This window comes from Strongylocentrotus purpuratus, unplaced genomic scaffold, assembly GCF_000002235.5.
Source record: "Strongylocentrotus purpuratus isolate Spur 01 unplaced genomic scaffold, Spur_5.0 spur5_scaffold_7, whole genome shotgun sequence".
Classification (NCBI taxonomy): Eukaryota; Metazoa; Echinodermata; class Echinoidea; order Camarodonta; family Strongylocentrotidae; genus Strongylocentrotus; species Strongylocentrotus purpuratus.
This window is the reverse complement of record NW_022145613.1, coordinates 4128145-4137812: the sequence shown is the minus strand read 5'-3', so window position 1 is coordinate 4137812 and position 9668 is coordinate 4128145.

Genomic DNA, 9668 nt, shown 5'->3' with positions numbered 1-9668 from the left:
GGAAAGGGAAAGAGGAGAAAAAGGGAAAAAAAGAGGAAGAAGAAAAGAAAAGAGGGAAGAAGGAGATCGGGGGGGGGGGGGGCAAAAGGAATTGCCTCCCAGGCTGCTGCCCCCTCCCCCAATCAAAAAATAAAAGAGAAGGAAGGAAAGGGAAAGAAAAAAAAGGAAAAAATGAGATAAAGGGAAGGAAAAAAGAGGAAGAAGAAAAGAAAAGAAGGGGGATATCAGTTGCAATTTTCCCGATCGGGGGGGGGGGGGTGGAGGCAAAAGGCCCTTGACTCCCCCCCCCCCCCCCCGTCCCCGCGTTAAAAAAAAGAGAAGGAAGGAAAAGGAAAAGAGGAGAGCTAAAAGGAACAAAAAAGAGGAAGAAGAAAAGAAAAGGGAGAAAAGAAGGGGAGATCAGTCAACAATGTGTGGAGCGGAGTGGGGCCAAAATGACCTTGCCCCCCCCCCCAGGCAAACTTAAAAGAGAGAGAAGGGAAGGGAAAGGGAAAGAGGAGAGAAAGGGAAAGAGCAAAAAGAGAATGAAGAAAGGTAAGGGATATCAGTTGTAATTTTCTCGTCAACAAGGTGTAAATCGGGGGGGGGGGGGCACTGGCGTACTGATAGGGGGGGGGGGGGCTTTGGGGAAATAAAATTCAAACGTGGTTTATTTCTAATTCCATAACGGTGGTTTACAAATAATGCTGAAATTACATACTTTTCCGAGATTTTTCATCACTTTTAAGTAAATTGTACTTTTGTATGCGTTTGTTGGAAAATGACAAATTCCTAAATTTACAGCCAGGCAAGAAAATGCTTCTTGAGATGCCTACATGTCAGGGCCCGCGGAACGGCGGGGATCGGGATCCTCGAGCCTCCCCCCCCCCCCCACTTTTAAAAAAAAAAGTATATTAAAGAGAAATAGAAAGAAAGAGAGCAAGAAAGAAAAAATAGTTAACTGCCAGTGACACATTATAATGATGTATCAAAATATGCTCATCTGACCATGATTAAATTAAATGCCTAAAACCACGAGGGCTCAGCCCCCTGGATTCCACCTAGGGCCCTAAGGCGGGCCCTTAGATGCTCATCTGACAGTAATTAAACGCCCAAAACCCCTGAGCTTCCGGGGGCTCTGCCCCCTGACCCCCAACGAAAAGCCTCAAGGCGGGCCCCTTGATACTCATCTGACCGTAATTGAGTGCCTAAAACCCTTGAGTTTCCGGGGGCTCCGCCCCGTGAACCCCACGCCAATTAGTGACCTGCAAATGTCACAATTAGGTATCAAAATAATGCTCATCTGACCGTAATTAAATGCCTAAAACCCCTGAACTTCCGGGGGCAGACAAGGTATCAACATAAGTTCATCTGACTGCAGGCGCGTAGCCAGGGGGGCGGTGGGGTGGTCCCCCAAAAAACGCGTAGCGAGGGAGCACGGGAGGGGGGAAACTGAATTCAGACGAAGAATATTTTCGAGAGCGGTACAACGAATCGTCTTCTTTCTCTAAAAATTAAATGAAACGTCGAAGCTTCCGCGCTTCGCACGGGAGGGGGGGGGGACTGAATTTAGACAAGGATTAAGAGTCGAGAACGGTACAACGAATCGTCTTCTTTCTCTAATGATTTAATGAAACGTAAAAGCTTCCGCGCTTCGCACGGGGGGGGGGGGGAACTGAAGTTAGACAAGGATTAAGAGTCAAGAACGATACAACGAATCGTCTTCTTTCTCTAATGATTTAATGAAACGTAAAAGCTTCGCGCGGGAGGGGGGGGGGAGCTGAATTTAGACGAAGATTAAGAGTCGATAACGGTACAACGAATCGTCTTCTTTCTCTAATAATTTTTTGAAATGTCAAAGCTTCCGCGCTTCGCGGAGGAGGGAGGGGGGAAACTCGCCCCTACTTGCACCCACCCCTCCCAATGACGTCACTGTTGGTCACCATAACGTACCAATATTTGGCTCGCATGATTTCAAATTTGCCCCCCTCTAAGAAATCTTGGATCCGTGCCTGCATGTAATGCTCATGTACCCCTTACAGCTCTATTTATTACCAAAGCAAGTCAATCATTCATTCAATAGCGTTTGACGGTCAAGTCTTAAAAGTAAACAGGTTTCCTTGCATAATTTGAATTCTATAGGACACTGCTAACAGATAGGACATACGTGACATATTCACAATTCCTGCAAAGTTCTTCAGACTTTCATGTTGGCTGAAAAAGAGATCATGGGGTTCAAATAAAACCTTTAAGAGATTTTTCCGATCGGTGGGTTTATGTATAAGCAATATTGCTTCACGAGGATGAACTGAAATAAACAGATGCGATCCCCTTCTGTCGCCTATATAAATTTTAAAAAAAATATATAGGGCTTGATATGTAGACGGGTGAGATACTTTAACAATGAAACAGTCCTCTTAATTTAACAGACTATCAAACAAAACTTGCACTCTCCAAAATATTATCGTCAAGAATTTAAAATTATATTGTACTAGCCTATATATCTTTTTCTAATACAACTGTAGAGAAAACATATATTGTAACATTCTGTAATATGTGGAATATATTTTACAAATGAACCTCAATATACCTGGCAAATGCGCAATTACACCTTGTTCCCGAAATATTTTGCGGTACCGCAAGACCTTATGCAGGTACATGCAACTGGGAAACTGTTGATTCGTCGGAAGTTTGCAACTTGAATGGATCTTATTTCAGTCGTTATGAATTCAAGAGAATCGGAAATGAACGGCGAAATTGTTGTGCTGTTTATGTAGGAACTCCACACAATTCCACATTGATTCCAAAGGGATGACAACATAATGAAGCACGAAGGCAAAGCTGGTCTCGTAAATGTTTTTAATAATATGTGGTTTTCATCGTGACTTGGTTGCCATGTCTAATGTTTTAGATATGTGCACAGCTGCATTTGAGATATAAACTGACTGTACAACATTGAATTTATCTCCCATATAATTATACTAGAGAGAATGTGAATAACAACGAATTTGTTAACAAAACACATTTTGCCCCCCCCCCCCCCACAAAAACGCCCCCTCCCCTCCAAAAAAAAAAAAAAAAAAAACAGTAAAGGAGTAAACATGGTTTGTATTTTTAACCCAAAAGAACATAACAATAATAAAATCCTGAATTAAATCACATATACAATTCCATTCAAAGAAAAGAAACGTTCACAGGAATTAAATTTCATAAACATTGCGCATGCAACCTATACGGTATTTATCAATGGAGGTCTTTATAATATATTATGCGCTATAGCGCATATCATGAACATATTGTGCGAAAATGGGAAAGCGTGTCTGTTTTTTTGTTATAGGGGTGAGAAGACATGAGCCCCCGAACGCTGGCGTACTGATGGGGGGGATGTATTTCTTATTCGATACCAGTAATTTATAAATGTTGTTGTTATGACATGATTTTCCGGTATTTTTTCTCCATTTTTTTTTAAAGTCTTACCTTTTTATGCGTTTGTTGGACGATAAGAAATTCCCAAATTACAGACGAGCGAAAAATACGCTAATTTAGAAGCCTTTATGTCATGGTCTGCAAAGTGGCTGGGCTCGAGCCTCCCCCCCCCCCCCACCTCACTTTTTGAAAAAGTATGTTAAAGAGAAAAAGAAAGAAAGACGGAGAGAAAAAATAAGTGACCTGCCAATGTCACAAATAAGGTATAAAAAAATGCTCATCTGACCGTAATTAAATGCCTTAAACCCCAGAGCTTAAGGGGGCTCCGCCCCGAACCCCACCAAGGGCCTTAAGGCGGCCCCCTTGATGCTCATCTGACCGTAATATACCTAAAACCCCTGAGCTTCCGGGGGCTCTGTCCTTTGGATGCTCATCTGATCGTAATTAAATACCTAAAACCCCTGAGCTTCCGGGGGCTCTGCCCCCTGGACCCACTATAGGGCGGGCCCCTGGATGCTCATCTGACTGTAGTTAAATATTAAAACCTCTGGGCTTCTGGGGGCTCCCCACCTGGAACACGTCAATGGCCTTAAAGAGGGCCCCTGGATGCTCATCTAACCGTAATTTAATACCTAAAACCCCTGAGCTTCCGGGGCTCAGCCCCTTGACCCCCCTACCGAGACTCATGCCCTGGACCCTACGCCAATTTACGCTCTACCTGATCGTTAATACTCCACTTTGAAAAACGTTCCGCGGGAGCTGCATGTATCATGTAAGACTGGTGGTGATGCAGATTTTTTCGTCTGCCCCCCCCCTTCCGAACGTTTTTTCTCATTACGTCACTGCCCCTGGAAGGTGAGCCCCCTGGAATATTTGCCACCCCCGAACCCCCCCCCCCCTCCCCCCCCCATCCCAAACTGTTTCCGGCGCGCCTGATCTATACAGTACTAGTAATGATTCTTTATTCTAATGTTGCCATGTATTACCGTAGAGGCTATGTCTACGAGAACGAAGAAGAGAAAATAGAATTGAAAGGAAAAAAAAGTCATATATGCATTGGCATTTCCTGTTATTTCTCAATAAATGTTTATTAGTTTTCGAAATATTCTGGTGTCCGCAGTCTTAATATTGTTTTCAAACTTCAGATGTGTATCATTGTGAGAATTTCATGAGAGCTTAGTTGTCCCCGTCTTATAGAGTTACGATTGATCCAAATCAATCGTAAGTCCTCTAATCAATCGCAAGTTTGTAGTCTCCACTCACTGGGGAAAAGGGGCGGCCGAGCGACTTCAAAAGTGGGGGGGGGGGGGGCACCAAGAAAAAAGGACACTTTCTAAAGAAAAAAAGGCACCTAGGCTACAAAGGAAAAAAAAAAAAAAAAGACATTGTTTAGACTTCGGTATATACCCCTACATTGTGTTTACATTATCAGGGATAATTTCAATATTTGTTTCACTTTATACACCATACAAGATATTGCATAATGCATCATGCTTTGCAGTTGGGTGTGATGGTCTGAACATTTATTTGCGAGCGAGGAAAAGTGTTAAGATTTTTGAGGTCGCAGTGCGAAAAATTACATCTTATAAAGAGGAAAAAACCCAATCCTGATAGGGTTATAAGTACATTTTCATAACGGAAGACTGAAAAGACCTTAGATAAAATAACATAAGTATATTTTGATTTGATTATATTTTCTTCTGCATTCGTGTAATCATACAGTTTTTCGATAACAATAATAATATAAAGTACAATAAGTATTTTTCTGACAATGAATCATAAATTAGCAAATACATATATATATATATATATATATATATATATATATATATAAAATGTCATAAATACTAAGTTTCCTCAAACATTATAAAACATGATACAATTATTTGCGGAAGAAGGACTGTCATTATAAGCAGATTGCTTGATAATACGACAGCCCCCGACAAAAACTCATGAATATATTAACACATATTAAGCAGATACGGATAGGTAATTGAAAATACAAATTTCGATGATGGTGATATTGACAATGCAGATGAGGATGATGATGATGATGAAGACGATGATGATGATGATGATGATAATGATTCGAATGAAAGAAGAGATGACATGATAAACAATGAATAGTTGACACAGAAATTCTACCTTGAGTATTCTGATAATAACATCGTTTTAACTTTGGCCTTAAATGAGTAGAGTGAGCAGGCCCGTAGCCACTGGGGGGGGGGGGGGGGGGCACGTGCCCCCCCCCAAAAAAATTGAAATTGTTTAGACCCCTCCCAGAACGTCGATCAATTATATGTGTCCCCCCCCCCTAAACATCAAACTCTGGCTACGGCCCTGAGAGGGAGCAACATGATTTAATCGATTCTGGGAGAAAGTTCCATAGGTCAGGACCATGGTGTCTTATGGATTTATTTCGGGTATACTAGATGAAAATTTGAGGAATTACGAGTAGGGTAAGAGTGAATAGCTTTATTCATAGTGTAAAAGTTTTGAAATGAAAGAGGGAGCATATTTTTTAAATACTTAAACATGATCAGTAAACATTGTAGCGAATTTATGTCGAATACTGTAAGGGTTTTCAGTTTGTAAAATATTGGACTTGTGTGCGATAAATAATCGTGAACCAGTACATAATACGAAGGGCTTTATTTTGCAATAAATAAATAGAGTTGATTTTGATTTTGGCGCTGGTGGCCAATACTAAATTGCAATATGTTATATACTGTAATATCAATGAATTATAAAGCATAACAAGCGGATAACATGGGATTAATTTCTTCTTTCAAAATCGTTTCAAAATTACAGTAAGTTCATTGGCTGCATGTATCTCTTTCAAAAAGTGTTTGAACTAACTATAACAATCCCATTTTTGTCTTGATGTCTTGATTTGAAATGTCTTGATTTGTAACTGTCCCTTATTACCTACGCATGTTGGTAATGAGAGACCTTTGATGATGACGTCATAAATTATTTTTATCTTATTAATCAGTTACATCATGACCACAATTTTGTTTCCCAATAAAGAGAAGAAGTTACTAAAGAGAAAACAAAACTTTCTGTATGTGTAACATTTTTCATGTTTATGTAAATTATGGAAATGTGCTTAAGGGTCTCCAATTCCCCACACCTACCCTAGTACTAGAGATTAAATAGGGCACTTACGAGAATGGAAAATGGACACTTATTGCAATGGAAAATGGGAACTTGTCGAAGGAAAAGGGGCACGTTTCAAAATAAAAGGGGCACTTATCAGAGTAAAAGGAGCACTATTCCTATGTAAAAAGGGGCACTTTTCGGGTGCTTGAAAAAGTGGGGGAAGGGGCACTGTGCCCCTACTCCCCCCCCCCCAGGAGTGCGGCCTCTGCTGGGGAGTATTCCTACCAGTATGGTCACCGTGAAGGCATAGGCATATCTAACACAAACTAAAACGGTAAAGAGTTAATATTCCAGTTTATAGACTATGTACATGGCGCTATATAGGGTGGTGAAAAGTTAGCGTAGGGTGGTGAAAAATTAAGAGTGCAGTTTATCCATAGACAATGTACATTGCGCTGTAGGGTGGTGAAAAGTTAGCGTAGGGTGTTGAAGAGTTAATATTCCACTTTATCCATAGACAATGTACATGACGCTAGGGCGGTGAAAAGTTAGCGTAGGGTGGTGAAAAGTTAATATTCCAGTTTATCCATAGACAATGTACATGACGCTAGGGTGGTGAAAAGTTAGCGTAGGGTGGTGAAGAGTTAATATTCCATTTTATCCATAGACAATGTACATAACTGAAGGGTGGTGAAAACTTAGCGTAGGGTGGTGAAGAGTTAATATTCCAGCTTATCCATAGACAATGTACATGACGCTAGGGTGGTGAAAAGATAGCGTAGGGTGGTGAAGAGTTAATATTACCATTTATCCATAGACAATGTACATGGCGCTAGGGTGGTGAAAAGTTAGCGTAGGGTGGTGAAGAATTAATATTCCAGCTTATCCATAGACAATGTACATGACGCTAGGGTGGTGAAAAGATAGCGTAGGGTGGTGAAGAGTTAATATTCCAGTTTATCCATAGACAATGTACATGACGCTAGGGTGGTGAAAAGTTAGCGTAGGGTGGTGAAGAGTTAATATTCCATTTTATCCATAGACAATGTACATGACGCTAGGGTGGTGAAAAGTTAGCGTAGGGTGGTGAAGAGTTAATATTCCATTTTATCCATAGACAATGTACATAACTGAAGGGTGGTGAAAAGTTAGCGTAGGGTGGTGAAGAGTTAATATTCCAGCTTATCCATAGACAATGTACATGACGCTAGGGTGGTGAAAAGATAGCGTAGGGTGGTGAAGAGTTAATATTACCATTTATCCATAGACAATGTACATGGCGCTAGGGTGGTGAAAAGTTATCGTAGGGTGGTGAAGAATTAATATTCCAGCTTATCCATAGACAATGTACATGACGCTAGGGTGGTGAAAAGTTAGCGTAGGGTGGTGAAGAGTTAATATTACCATTTATCCATAGACAATGTACATGGCGCTAGGGTGGTGAAAAGTTAGCGTAGGGTGGTGAAGAATTAATATTCCAGCTTATCCATAGACAATGTACATGACGCTAGGGTGGTGAAAAGATAGCGTAGGGTGGTGAAGAGTTAATATTACCATTTATCCATAGACAATGTACATGGCGCTAGGGTGGTGAAAAGTTAGCGTAGGGTGGTGAAGAATTAATATTCCAGCTTATCCATAGACAATGTACATGACGCTAGGGTGGTGAAAAGTTAGCGTAGGGTGGTGAAGAGTTAATATTCCAGCTTATCCATAGACAATGTACATAACGGAAGGGTGGTGAAAAGTTAGCGTAGGGTGGTGAAGAGTTAATATTACCATTTATCCATAGACAATGTACATGGCGCTAGGGTGGTGAAAAGTTAGCGTAGGGTGGTGAAGAATTAATATTCCAGTTTATCCATAGACAATGTACATGACGCTAGGGTGGTGAAAAGTTAGCGTAGGGTGGTGAAGAGTTAATATTCCATTTTATCCATAGACAATGTACATGACGCTAGGGTGGTGAAAAGTTAGCGTAGGGTGGTCGGAAGAGTTAATATTCCAGCTTATCCATAGACAATGTACATAACGGAAGGGTGGTGAAAAGTTAGCGTAGGGTGGTGAAAAATTAATATTTCACCTTATCCATAGACAATGTACATGGCGCTAGGGTGGTGAAGAATTAATATTCCAGTTTATCCATATACACTGTACATAACTGAAGGGTGGTGAAAACTTAGCGTAGGGTGGTGAAGAGTTAATATTCCAGCTTATCCATAGACAATGTACATAACGGAAGGGTGGTGAAAAGTTAGCGTAGGGTGGTGAAGAGTTAATATTACCATTTATCCATAGACAATGTACATGGCGCTAGGGTGGTGAAAAGTTAGCGTAGGGTGGTGAAGAATTAATATTCCAGTTTATCCATAGACACTGTACATGACGCTAGGTTGGTGAAAAGTTAGCGTAGGGTTGTGAAGAATAAATATTCCACTTTATCCATCGACAATGTACATGACTCTGATGTGGTAAAGAGTTGAGATTTAAAAAAATATATCCATAGAAAATATGTACATGACGGTGACATAATGGTGAATAGTTTCTGTGATTTGGTATTTAAAGAGTCAATGCCCCTTTTCCCAGAGAAGGCATATTTATTTATTTATTTATTTATGCATGCATGCATGTTCACAATTTCACAATTCATTGAAGTTAACATCACAATGAAAAATGAATATAAAATAATATAACAAATCATTTCAATTTTACAATCCATTTGAATTGACTTCACATGAAAAAGAATATAACAATGATTTATCATAGACACGTTGCAACTAATATACAGTTTGAAGAAAGAACACACAAAGGTACGTGATGAAACATAAGCAAATAGAGCTTGAATCGTGTACCACCTTTCAAATATATAACATATGACAAATAAAATTCATGCATGACTTTTAATTATGGTGCGGGGATATATTGCAATTCAAAAGAAGATAATAACTTTTTAATTTCTAACATACATGAGGTGAGGTCTTAGTATAATTCTTTGATTTGCCCCTAAGTACTGCGCTTTACCCCCCCCCCCCCCCTCCATCATCTACTCTCAATTTATATCCGGCCACCATGCCTATTTTAATTGGTAGCCAGCCATCGTTGCATTGATCATGCCTGACGGATACAATACACAAAGAATATATTGCGTGTGTGTAGTATAG